This window comes from Onychostruthus taczanowskii, unplaced genomic scaffold (genome assembly GCF_017590055.1).
Source record: "Onychostruthus taczanowskii isolate IOZ18803 unplaced genomic scaffold, ASM1759005v1 scaffold30, whole genome shotgun sequence".
NCBI lineage: Eukaryota > Metazoa > Chordata > Aves > Passeriformes > Passeridae > Onychostruthus > Onychostruthus taczanowskii.
The window spans coordinates 939,626-951,756 of NW_024500350.1; the positions used below are offsets into that span (position 1 = coordinate 939,626).

General features: G+C 40.5%; 1 protein-coding gene across 1 annotated transcript in view; it reads left to right on the plus strand.

Annotated features, from left to right (window-relative positions):
• The first annotated feature begins 4,985 nt into the window (after window positions 1-4,985).
• TNRC6C (trinucleotide repeat containing adaptor 6C) overlaps window positions 4,986-12,131 on the plus strand; it is an 80,392-nt gene continuing 73,246 nt past the window's right edge. The window contains exons 1-2 of the mRNA XM_041409587.1: window positions 4,986-5,076; window positions 5,674-5,695. The gene's annotated coding sequence lies outside the window, so the exon portion shown is untranslated. The remainder of the gene's footprint in view (window positions 5,077-5,673; window positions 5,696-12,131) is intronic.

Here is a 12,131-nt window from a genome sequence, read left to right on the forward strand (position 1 = left end):
TGTTCCCCGCTGACCTCTTTAGGGAGGGCTGAAACAGAAAGAAAAGTACTGTCACTTCAGCCCTCACGGGGTCATCTGTCACTGCTCCCCCTTCCCCACCAAGAATCAAAACTAATATTTCCTCCTGCGTATTAATGGAGCACTTCAAGGTTGGTTTGTTGTTGCTTTCTGCAGGCACAGTGCTCGTATTTTTCTGGCTTTTCTCAGTTTGTGCCCCTGTGTTTGTGCTGGGTTTTTTTTCATATTTCCTTCTTATTTATTTGACCTAGTTTTGCATGCTGCTTTCTTTTTTGAGGTGATTGGAGAGCTTGTAATTAGGGACCAGCTTGACTCTTTCTGATTAATGACTGAGCCTGGATATCAAGGGAACAAAGCTGGCACTTTAACAGTCACACCAGCTCCTTGCCTTCACCCATATTTACTCTGCAAAGGTCACAGAGCTGGACCATGTAAAGATGAAGCAGGAAACAAAATTAGCAATAGGCAAATACAGAATTTTAGTTTATCTGTTCCAGCACTTGTGAAAACAAGGATTGCAGGTGCTCTGGTGACCTCTTGCTTTGTGTAGGATTCCTGCTGTACGTGTGGCTGTCTGCATTGTTGTTTAGATTCCTGGTGACTTCCAACAAACAGCACCTGCCTCTTCAAATGGGACAGTATTTCAGGTGTCCTGAAGGAATCAAAGCCTGCCTTTCCAGAGCTTGTTGTTCTTATTTTGATGTTAATTTTTCATCCCATTTCATCACAACCCTTCAAGCTCTTTTCTCCCTCCAAGATTTCAGCCACTTCTTTCTTACAGTCAGATCTTGAAGAATTTCCTAAGTAGTCATTTTCTTCCTTTCTGTTTGAAACTGTATGATACCAGATTTGGAGAACTTGTCTTTGAGAGCTCGTGTCTGTGCTGTCCAAACCCTCTGTTATCACCTGTAACAATGCATGAATCTGTTAATTCCTTCCATAAAGTCTCCACAGCCTGTATTTGGATGAATATTTGCCAGTTCCTCACAATTCTAGTTATAAGATTTTCTTTTTTCCCCTCCCATCATCGCTGTTAGGAAAAATGCCTGTGCAGGAAAGCACGATGGCCTCTTGTATGGTGAGGGAAGTGGAAACCAGGGCAGTGCTTGAGCAGCTGTGTGCACATTGTAGGATTTCTGTCAGTAAGAGCAACTTCCACCACTGTCAGGGGAGTTTATTCCAGCATAAAGTAGGATTTAAGGTACAAGAGGTATCTTGGAATTAAAGTGTGGTGGCTAAACCAGACAAAGGCATCTGTAGGCAAAGATTAGGAATGCTGTGCTGAAAAGGCAGTTTTTCCTGTGTTATTAAATAAACCTTCAGTATCTTGCTTATACAACAAAATTAATAGGTTGTCGAGGTTAGGAGCAGTGTGACATAGAGTGAGAAGAGAGACAGGTCTGTGTTTAGCCCTCAATTACTGCAGGAACTTCTGAGCTCTAAAACAATGTATGGGCAATAATACAAATAGTCTCTACCTGGAGGTTGTTGAAGAACACTGTTCCCAAAAGGAATATTGCAGAATGCATCCAGAACGTCCCCTCAGTGCTGATCCACAATACCAGCTGTGCCTTAAGCTGTGGGAGCAATCCAGCTAGAAAACTCAAGTTCTTACTTAGCTTAATAAATAAATCAGCCTAGATTTGTTAATTTTTTGAAGGGATTAATAAACCTTTCAGCAGAGCCACAGTGCTGGAGTTGTTGTGGCCGTGACCTGAGCTCCTCTTGCTTTCCTGTTCTGAGGGCTCTCAAGCACATGCACTTTAAAGATAACCTTGGGTTAGGCTTGGATTTCATAAGCGATTTGTAATCTGTGAAAACACCACTTCATTCTGTAGTAAAACTCCTTGCTCATAAAAATCCCTCCCCATTCAGATCCATATGTAAGAACAAGGCAAACTCCTACAGGGATATTCTGAGACACTCCTGCTTTAGAACATGAGCTTTGTATTCATAAATGTTTTAGCCTATTTCCTGCAATAAAGATTAAATTGTCGCTCAGGAAGTAAAGCTGCAACATGTGCCTTTGACAACGTAATCAAACTTTATATAGCCATGTTTTTATTGTTTTCCTTTTGTTTTGCTCTTAGATGACTAATTTCTGCCTAAAAGTGACAGCAAGAGTTGCCATCTGAGAGGCCGCTTGGAGCTTTATTTCTATTTTAAGCATATTTAAAGCACATGTATTCAGAAGTGTCATTATGTAAATCAGTTTTGAAAATTGAGCTCCATTAAAAATTGCAGTATCATTTTCTGAGCTAATCCGAGGCTATTTTAATCTCAGAAATGAAAAAATAACCCCACAACCAAACCTCAGGTTTTTGTGAGGAGCGGCACTTCTACCTCTGATGTTGTAATTGCTGTGCTAATATGGTGATAAAGTATGATGTGTTCTTAGTGGAGCAAAATGTTTGCTCTTCCTGGATTTGGAAAATCCACTGGCCTGAAATTTGGAATATTTGGAAATTGCACTGCATTGCCTGGAAACAAAAATTGGTAGTGGAGTCCAGTGTAAGGAACGATTTCGGCAGTGGTGAAAGTTGATCCCCAGGGTTGGATGCTTTAGCAGCTTGGCTGGACTAAGAAAGGTTGGCCCAGATGATCCTTAAAATCCCTTTCAACCTGGTATTTTAGGAAAAGAACTTGATATTGAAAAAGATGCCTAACAAGGAAGTTGGGTAATAAGTACTTTTATAGCTTAAAGAAAACTCTGCATGTTAGGCAAAGTGGTGGTGGTGGTGGTGGTTCCTTTTTGTGTGTGGTTTTTTGTTTTTGTTTTTAAATACTGCCCTGAGTATTGAGGGGGATTTAAATGTAACTGTGGTGTTCTGGAATTGCTGTAATGGCATGGGGTTTCTTAAGTACCAGCAAGAGGAAACCAAAAAGTTTCTCATTTTACATGGGCTTGTTTCATTCACCTGCTTTCAAAAACCAGGAAAAGCTGAACTTCCACTGGCAATAGTCTGAGAGCTTGGGGGAGTTCACTGGAACAGGGCCTTTGTAGAGTCTGCTGTGACTTGGGTAGGGAGCTGCAAATGAAGGGACTGGATGTTGTTTCTTTGTAGTTTCTGAGGTCCTGGGGACTTCTGTTCTCCACTGAGCTAACGGGGATAAAGGCAAATCTATCACAGTTTCAACTCAGTTTCTTTTGGCAACCTAAGTCATCACTTTTTGCAAAGTCCTAGAAGAAGCCATTTAAAAGTACAGTTTCATGCACCTCTGTCTTAAGTGCGAGTTAACATTTTTTTTAGGGTCATGCAAATCCCCACCTGCAGTTCCTAAGGGCAGATGTTTCCCAAATCTCAGTTTACAGCGCGGGTTTAAAAGGTGGCCCTATGGAGCTGGCATAAGCTGAGCAGGTGGTGAATTTTTGGCCATGACAGAAGGTGAATCAGTAGTTAAAAAACAGATATTTAATGCCGTTTCAGCTGTCTGGACCTCCAGTGGTGCTCCAAGAGCTCCCAGATGTGCCCAACCTCTGGCTGCTATTCCAGACCCTGGCTCTTGCCATATCTCTCACTTCTCTAAATAGTCTGAGTGCTGTAAAGTGCCTTAAAAAGGCACTAACACCTCAGTTTAGAGCTGTGAATTGCTTTCTGCAGTGTTTATAGTTTGGGGTGACACAAGGAACGGGAATCTGCTTTTAATTTAGTCTGGAGCTCCATACAGGATCTGTGTAAGCATTAAAGCATCTGCAGTGGCCAGGATCCGTATTTTCAGACGAGGGAAAAAGCCAAATCCCAGAATGCCCTTCAGCACCAAAATATCAGAAGGCTACACTGTTCCTTTTTTTATAACAAAGGGAAACTATGTAGGAAAATGCAAACTTGTTAAGAGGCAAAATGTTTCATGGGGAATGTCTGAAGACACAATGTGCAAAATCTGAAGAGTGGTTGTTTTCTCCTTTAGGTAAAGAGCAGTCTGATGGATTGTGACCAGAAATAAAGAGTTTTGTAACTAAAAAAATATTTTTTAAAACAACAACAAAGATCAAAACAAAGAAAAGGGAGGGGGGGCTACAGGTTTTGGCAAGTTAAATGTAAAGCAATAGTAAATTAGGCTAAAAGTGGTCTTGAGGAGTAATTGGAAGGCTTTGAATCTAATAATAGTGATGGTAATGGCTTCAGCCCATCAGAAACAGCCTGCTCAGAAGATCTGTAAGGCTGATAAATGATCAGGACCTGAAGAGCTGTCAAGGAAGATAAAGCAGTTATAGAGAAGTAAATGAATTATTTGCATTGGTGTTTATTGAAAAGGATGTTGGGAGGGTCATTGCTATAACCATTTATTTCAGTGATGGACAGAGGAAGCAGGCAAAAGAAGGTTTCATGTAGGTTTTCTTCTTGATTTGGAAGGATCCAGGTTAATTTTTAATCAGGATGATACTGGAACAGTCTGGTTTTGCATTAATGCAAATTCTTCAGCTAGAATTTATAGGATGAGCACAAAATATGATTATTGGAATTCATCTGGGCCTTAGTTTACAACTCTTGAGAACAAAATTGATGCGTATGGAAAATTAATGCAGCATGTGTTTGATCAAAAAGAGAAAAATAGTTGCAAAGTAATGTACTTGCTCATGATCTTCAAGGTATATTGTGAATCACAGCTGCTGAAAGCCAGCAGAACTTGCATTAATTACTTGGGTTTGTTCCTTTTTTTTCCAGTTTCAAACTTTCTTTCCCTAGAATATGCTAATATTAACCATTGCTTATGAGTGATTGTGGAAAGAGGTTCCAAATAAAATCTATCCTTTCTGAATTCTCACTGCCTGCTATTTTATTTGTTGTGGGTTTCAGTTTTGGAGCAGCTCTTTTTTAGTACTTTTATTGCAGCATTAGAAGCAGCCTTTTTTAGACACGAGATGTAGAAAGTTAGCAATGCAAATATGGATTATTCACCTTCCTAGAGAAACTTCATCTTACTGAAAAGCTCTTCCTAACTTTTGTTTTTATCAGGGAGAAAGAACAAGAAACACAAGAAGAGGAACATTTGATGGAAGAAAAGAAAAAGAAAAAGCAGGAAGAAAAGAAAAAGAAGGAAGGTGCTCAGAAAAAGGTTTGTTCATGTTCCTGTTGTGATTGATCCCTTCACTTTTAAATGTGCCTGTGGGTACTGGTGCTGCAGCTTCACCTCTGGGAGTGAGCCTGGCACTGGCTCTCTCTGATTTTCTGCATTGCACATTTGGATTTAGTTTGAAATAAGAATTGATCGCTGTCTTTTTTGGTATAAAAATCAGGCATCATAAAAAATTCCAAACAGATTATAAAATAAACAGGTATTCTGTGAAAGCTGATAGTGTGGGTGGATTCAAAGGGATGCTGGACAGAGTCACAGAAGTTAATTCTGCTGGGTGCTCAAGGGTTCACACACAGAGTGGGGGTCCAGAAAGCCTCTGCCCCTCAGGAGAGGGAGGGCTGGGTGGGTGGAGGGGGCTGCTGCCCTCTCTTGTCATTCTTTACACTTCTCTTTGGCTTCAGGCAGACATTTCTATCACATGGAGTTAAACTAAGATTCTCCAGTCCTTAAATGAAACAAGTGCCTGATTTATGTAAGCAGTTTCTGCAAAAAGTTAGGCCTGCAGCCCTGTGATTATTAGGTATCATTTGCACTATTGACAAGTAGTTGATTTGTTTTGTTCTTCTCTTCTTTCAGGCTGCTGAACAAAAAACCAAAGGTAAATTCATGTTTATTCTCTGTGAAATTTTTGATATTTTTATAAGCTTGTTTAAAATACCTGCTTGTACTTTTTATTCATTGTGTCTGTTTAATGAGGGGAGTATATCTTACTAGGATTGTCATGTTCCTAAAGTTTTGTTGGGATTCTCAGCATAAGCTTTGGCTTATCTTGCTGGGTATTCTGTGGCAGCCTTTTGACAAGAATATATGGATTAATTTTCTGTGAACCATAACACAGCATGTGTCATCTCTTTTGTCAAGACAGATGCAGTTTTCCTTTTAGTTGTTAGTAGTTATTTATCTGTTTCAAAGACAAGTAATTGCCCCTTTCCCCTTGCACAATTCAACTCAATTTAATGTGTAAACTCAATTCATGGAGCTTAGAAGAAACTATTTCCCCTGCTGCCACGGTTTTTCTTTCTGTGTGGGTTTTCTGCCTGGGAAGAGAGTGGAGCTGCTTTGCAGCATGGTCAGGAAGCAGCAGAGGTAAGGAATGCCTTCCCCTCTGGGGGCAGTGGGCTGCCAGGTTCCCTGGGAGAAAAGTTAATGAAGCTGTGGCTTTCAGAAAGGTGGGGAAAAGAGGCAAGGGAATGTCTGTCTGCTGCAGCTGATGGCTTACAGATCTTTGTGTGCCTCAGTTGTGAGCCAGCTCAAATGCATTGTCATTTCTTGGTGGGGAATTAGGTGACAGACAGGCAAGTGGAGCTTCCCAGAGACCCACAGAATGAGAATTAGAAAAGAGCTAACATAAGGGCTGGACTAAAAAACTTATGTTTCAAACACTTCTTATGATTTATACATACAGCAGAAATTAAATATTACTTCAGTAATATGAATTCAGAAAAATAAAGTAATAACTGCATGATGAAGGTACTGTAACAGTAATTTATTGAAACTCTGTCCTTCTATTTCTAAGTTTTTCCTATGTAGAAAGGGAGAGGTCAGAAAGTTTTAGTTTGAATTCTGGAGCACCTGCACTGTGAGATCTCATGTCATTTATTATAACACTGAATTTTACTTTCAGGAGAAGGGAGCAGAGGTATGTGAGTCCCACCAAAACTTAGGTACATGAAAAACCTTGGAATTAAGATACATAAGAGCAATTTCTATCTAAATGGAATATTTCTGTTTTCACAGAATTCCTTGTTTTGTTCTCTGTATCAGCTCATTTCTGTGTGAAAAGGTTTCACTGTTCTATAATGGATTATAATGACTTTTTAATATCACAATTCAGCAGCAGATGTTTTTGCTGTCAGGGTAACTAAATTCATTTTCACGTGGTAATTTTCAGCCATTTTCAGTGGCTCTTCATTTCTGTACGAGTGAGACACAGAGCCTTCTGCTTTCCCTCTGTGGGATGTTACTATTTCTGTCTGTGTTGTGACAGCTTTGCTTTTAATTGCTTGAAGCTGCCACGTTTTAAGTTTCTAGTTAATAACTTCAGTTTTTCAGGTATGCTTGTGAGTTTGTTTCTTTCAAATTTAGGGACTGCATTTCTCCATCTGTTGGATTTTTTTTTCATTATCCATGTATTTAAGCATCTTCTGTTGCTATAAAATATGGATCAGGAAGAAGACAGCAGTGGATAAGGATAGTTTTGTTAGAGATTAAGCAGCTTTGGCATTTATTGTTTCATCTGTCAGAAGCAGTGATGCAGCTTTTGTGGTTCAGCATCGTTGGAAGGGGGGACCTGTCCTGCAGAGAGCCCAAACCTCCTGTTCATGCTCAGGGCAAGGGCCAGGGTTATTTACAGTCCTGTAAGTGACCCTTCTTTGAATTTCCCTTGTCTGGCAAATACTCATTGCTTTTCAGGTTGCTCTGTGGAAATGTTTTATTTCCACTTTTTGGTGCAGTTCCTTACATTTATCTTTAGGAGGGATGTTCATGAGTTTATGAGAGATAAGAGGAATTTCTTAATATAGATAAAATATTAATACAAAATTAATGAGAGGAAAAATCTGAACTTTTTCCCTACAATATTCAGAGTTGACTGTAAATTTTATTGCAGTGCTGCACCAAGTGCTTTATTTGGATACATTTTCAAGGATAAGTGACACATGCTACTAGAACTAAAAGGCAACACAGGGATTATCATTGAATTTAGTTAATTTATTTCCTATCTGGGACACAGCAATTAAATTAGTTGTGATGACAGGATGGCACAGTAAAACTGAGTGAATGGACTGCAGCAGGTAATGCATGCCAGTGGACAGGATATATTAAATCAGAGATTAAAGCGGGACTGGAGGTTTTGCAAAATGTAGTTTTTAGTAGGTGAGATCTTTATAAATATGACTTAATGGAGCTCTTTGTGGTATGTTAAAAAATTGCTTAATTTTATGTGTGTGTCACTGAGTTCTGCAACTGGGTTGCCATGGCAGTGAGAGGTGCTTGCACTAGTTGGGTCCTAGTGGAGAAAAAGAAATCAGCCAAGTGCGGGTGGGATCTGGGAGGGTTTTTCAGTCTGTTTTTCAGCTGCCTGGGGCAGGGTGTTTGTGCAGCCCCTTGTTTGCTCTCAGCAGTGCTTGTGGAAGTGAGGGCACTTTGCTCAGGTGGGTAGGAAGGGCCAGGTGCTGAGCCTTGACAGGGAGGGGTTGCCTTTTTCTGTGCTGGAAACCTGTGACCAAGGTGTGATTCTTTTTGATTACTAGTTAGTTTTTCGTGGATTTGTCTGTCACAGAGGTGTGGAGCTGCTGTCCTGGCCGGTAACGAGCTCGTTTTTGTACGTGCAGCTCGGAGCTGATCTGGGCTGCTGCAGGTTCGGCGTCTGGTGAGGCCTCAGGAAAGAGAAGGGAAGCAAGAGGAAGGAGGTTTCCTGTGGGGGTGTGTTTGTGGTTGTTGTCAGTTCAGTCTTGCTCTGAGGCCTCAGCCCCAGCTGAATGTTTCCATTTGTGATGTGGAGCACAAACCCTTCCAAAATAAACATGTATTTCCACCCGTGGGGGAAAGGTATGTGCCTGCTGCTGGAGCCCAGGGCTAGGAGTGCTCCCTCACACAGCTCTTGCATCCACTGAAACAAATTATTTTCTCTTTTTTAACAATGATCCAAACCTTTAAATCTTCTCTACCTAACAGCTCCTTCAGTTTCTATTTTTTCCCCCTGCAATGTTGTTTGCTTGAGTATTTTTGTGAGGCTGGATCTTTTATAAATACCCTGTTGGCAACAATTCTAGGGAATGTGAAAAGAAGAAAGATTGGAGAGCTGATAAAGACCTGAAATGTTTCTCAATTACTTGAAAACAAATGAAAGTAGTCTTCCTGTTCAGCTGGAGAGAAGCACTGCAGAATTAGATGAGGTGGGAAATGAGCAGGTTTTTATTGCACATTCAAGTTGTTGTTCTTTTATGGTAATTTTTTTGAGAACGGGACTATTGAGCACAGGCTATTAGTGTTTATTTTACATGTATAAACTCTTGCCAGTTTATGTGCACTTGATCAAGAAACTTTGTGTATAAGGGCTTTTCTAATGAAAACCTTCAGCTGTAATTGTGAGCTCTGTTGTGTATGGTGAAGGGTCACTAGTATGGGAATGGCTGTTATTTAATAACTACGGGGGCTTTAAGGGAGCTGTGCTTGTCATAAATACTATCAGGGTGGGTTTTGCTGCCTGCTTCTCTTCTAGCCATCCTCCTGCAGGTTTAGTCAGCACAGGTGATCAGCTCCTTGCCTGCTCCACTCCCACCTCAGCTGAGTGCATTTGTTTAAAGCTGATATAAAATAACTTAAGTGGTTTGTTACTCAAACATCCACCCTGGTAATTGAAAGGCGAAGTATCCATCCAACCCTTCAGCATTATATGCAATAAAGGTAAGTGCTAAATCTGCAAACAGAAAAGTAAGAAGTTAAGTCTATATTCTGCAGTTAGTCTAACATAAAAAGTATTTTGGTAAATATTTTGATTAGAAATGTTAGCTGGAAAATATTTTTATCCCTTTACTGTAAAGCAGAGGTGGTCAGTCTGTGCCTCTTGGACCTCCATGATCCCTGCAGGTCTGTCTGGCATGTTCATGGCATGGGACAGGCAGGGAGAGCTGGGCTTCCCAAGGGGAAAAAGGGAATTTGAGCTCACTGCTGGGGAATGATGAAGCAGAATTGTGGGAGCTGGATGGCTGCAGTGATCCTGGGACTCAGCAGCCTGTCCAGCACTGCCTGTCCTCTGTCCCAGTGGTGCAGTGGCTCCTGAGCTGAGCATCATTCCCTTCCATCTGTGGTCTGGTGAGGAGCTGTCCCCTCCCCCAGGCTGTCTGGGCTGAGTGCCTTGGGACTCCTCGGGCTGTGATGATTTTAATATGCAGCTCGCAGAGTCAGGGAGGTTGTCTGCAGGCTGGGAGATTACTCTGCCAACGTTTATGCTTTCATACATTTTATTTTGGGGGACTGAACAGAAAACATTTAACAACGTGTGGTTGCTGGGTAAACCATTGTGGTGTCACAAATGTTGGCATACTTCCTTCAGGTTATCTGTTATCCCACAGGCAGTGCTGTATATTTTACCTGGAGGAACATGGTCTGCTCTATTAGAAAATGGAGTTAAAAGGAAAAAAAAAGAATGGATGAAACTATCTGAGATCCATCCTCTGTTCTGTCATTTCTGTTGGGATGACAGAAGTTGCAGCATACCTGTTTTCAAAGCTGGTTTATTTTAATTTCTAAATCAGCCTTGTAGATTATTGCATATTTTTAAGTTGATTCTTTAATTATCCTGCCCAAATGGGCTGTTAGAATATTCTCTGTCTGTGCTCCTGTGTGTGTGTAACCTCCATTCTGCTCATACAGAAAGGAGGTTTGTGTATATTGTTAATGTGCTCCTTCTGGCTGTGGTGGATGTTACTGATGTTTAGTGGTACTTCCATAGGAAAAAAGGGAAAATGAAACTTTTTAGAGAATCTCATCAGGATTTTAAGTAGAATTCTGACAGGATGTAACACAATCAGTCTTTTTTAAAAAGAAAAGTCTTGAGTTTTTCTGGTTCGTGTCATATTATTGTAGGAACCAGCAGAGGCTTTTTCCATAAGATTAGAAAATGTGTTGCAGCCTACAAATCAGGTATGATTTACAACAGATTTACAACCTCTGACTCATTTGAGTATTTATAGCTCGTGCTTGAATATCTGCCTCTGTCATCTTGTTAGTTAAGTGCTGTGTTTGTACTGAACTGCTGCACATTGTAGTGACAAAATGTGCCATAAATCATCATTGCAGAAGGAGGGGGAGCCCTGCAATAAGTTCTTCAATTAGATCTTAATATGCAGTCACTTGATAACTTAATGATAACCTGTGGCCATACGTTAAGGCTTTGTAACACAAAAATGTTTTCTTTTTGATAAACGTTATCATGGGGGTGTTCTGCTACTATAAGTATCTCTAAACAAACATGAATTTGTTCATAAAACCCACTGAGATATCACTTCTCTGATAGAGGAGTAATTACCATTTTACAGCCTGCACAGAACAGAGGATGGAGGTAATTTGTGGATCCAGTACTGGGTGAAGAGGAGTAGAAAATGCAAAAAGATTGAAGCAGACAGGAGGAGCAATTTGTATAGTCAAGGAGACAAAGCAAGAAGGATGAGCTGGGAGAATTTGAGTTAAAATACTAAAGAAAAAAACTTTGGTTTCCTACCTGCTTTTCTTTCAGGTGGAGTTACTGTGAGGTATTTAATAAGCTATTTGCTCTTACAAGTGCAAGAAATATTATGAACTTTCAACATTGCCTTTGTGAAGGAGAAAAGATAAACAGTAAATGTATGAATAATCTTTGGTAAACTGTATTTGGGTTTGTAGCTCTTTCTGTGTGCATCTTGCTGGTTTGCAAGTCAAAGGTGCCCAAGGAGAGATTTGCATTGATAATTTTTGCAGGAGAGAAATTTGTCAGGGCTGGACGCCCTGAGCCCTGCAAGCAAGCACTGACATCTCAGAAGGTTTAAATCTTCTGTAGCTGAATCTATAGATTCCCCAGCTTTCAAATAAATGCCCTTTTCAGACAACAAAGCAATTAGTACAGTTTTTTGGGGAAAAGCATTTATCTGCTAAAGTAAAACAAACAAACATACAACTCTGGGGTTATTTGAAGATAAAAGAAGTAAGCATGAAATTTATTCTTCCTAAGGTACTCCAAGCTTGAGCTGGATTTCCAGGACAGCTGCTCCCTCAGAGGTGCTTTGATGTCCTTGCCTGGAGTTGCTGCTGCTTTGCTCCAGTGAAGCACCTCCAGTCCTGGTGTGATGCCTGGAGAGGCTGCCTGGAACAGAGGCTAGACAGAATTAAAGGAATAAAATAGAGATTTATTAGAAGGCCTTCAGGGGATACACCTCTTGGCCATGGCTCTACCCAAGATGGACAGCGTGTCACGAGTTTTCACACTTTTATAAGTTTTGGTCCATTTCCATATTGGGGTTAATAGTCCAGTTACAGCTCCAGGTTATGCAGTCCCA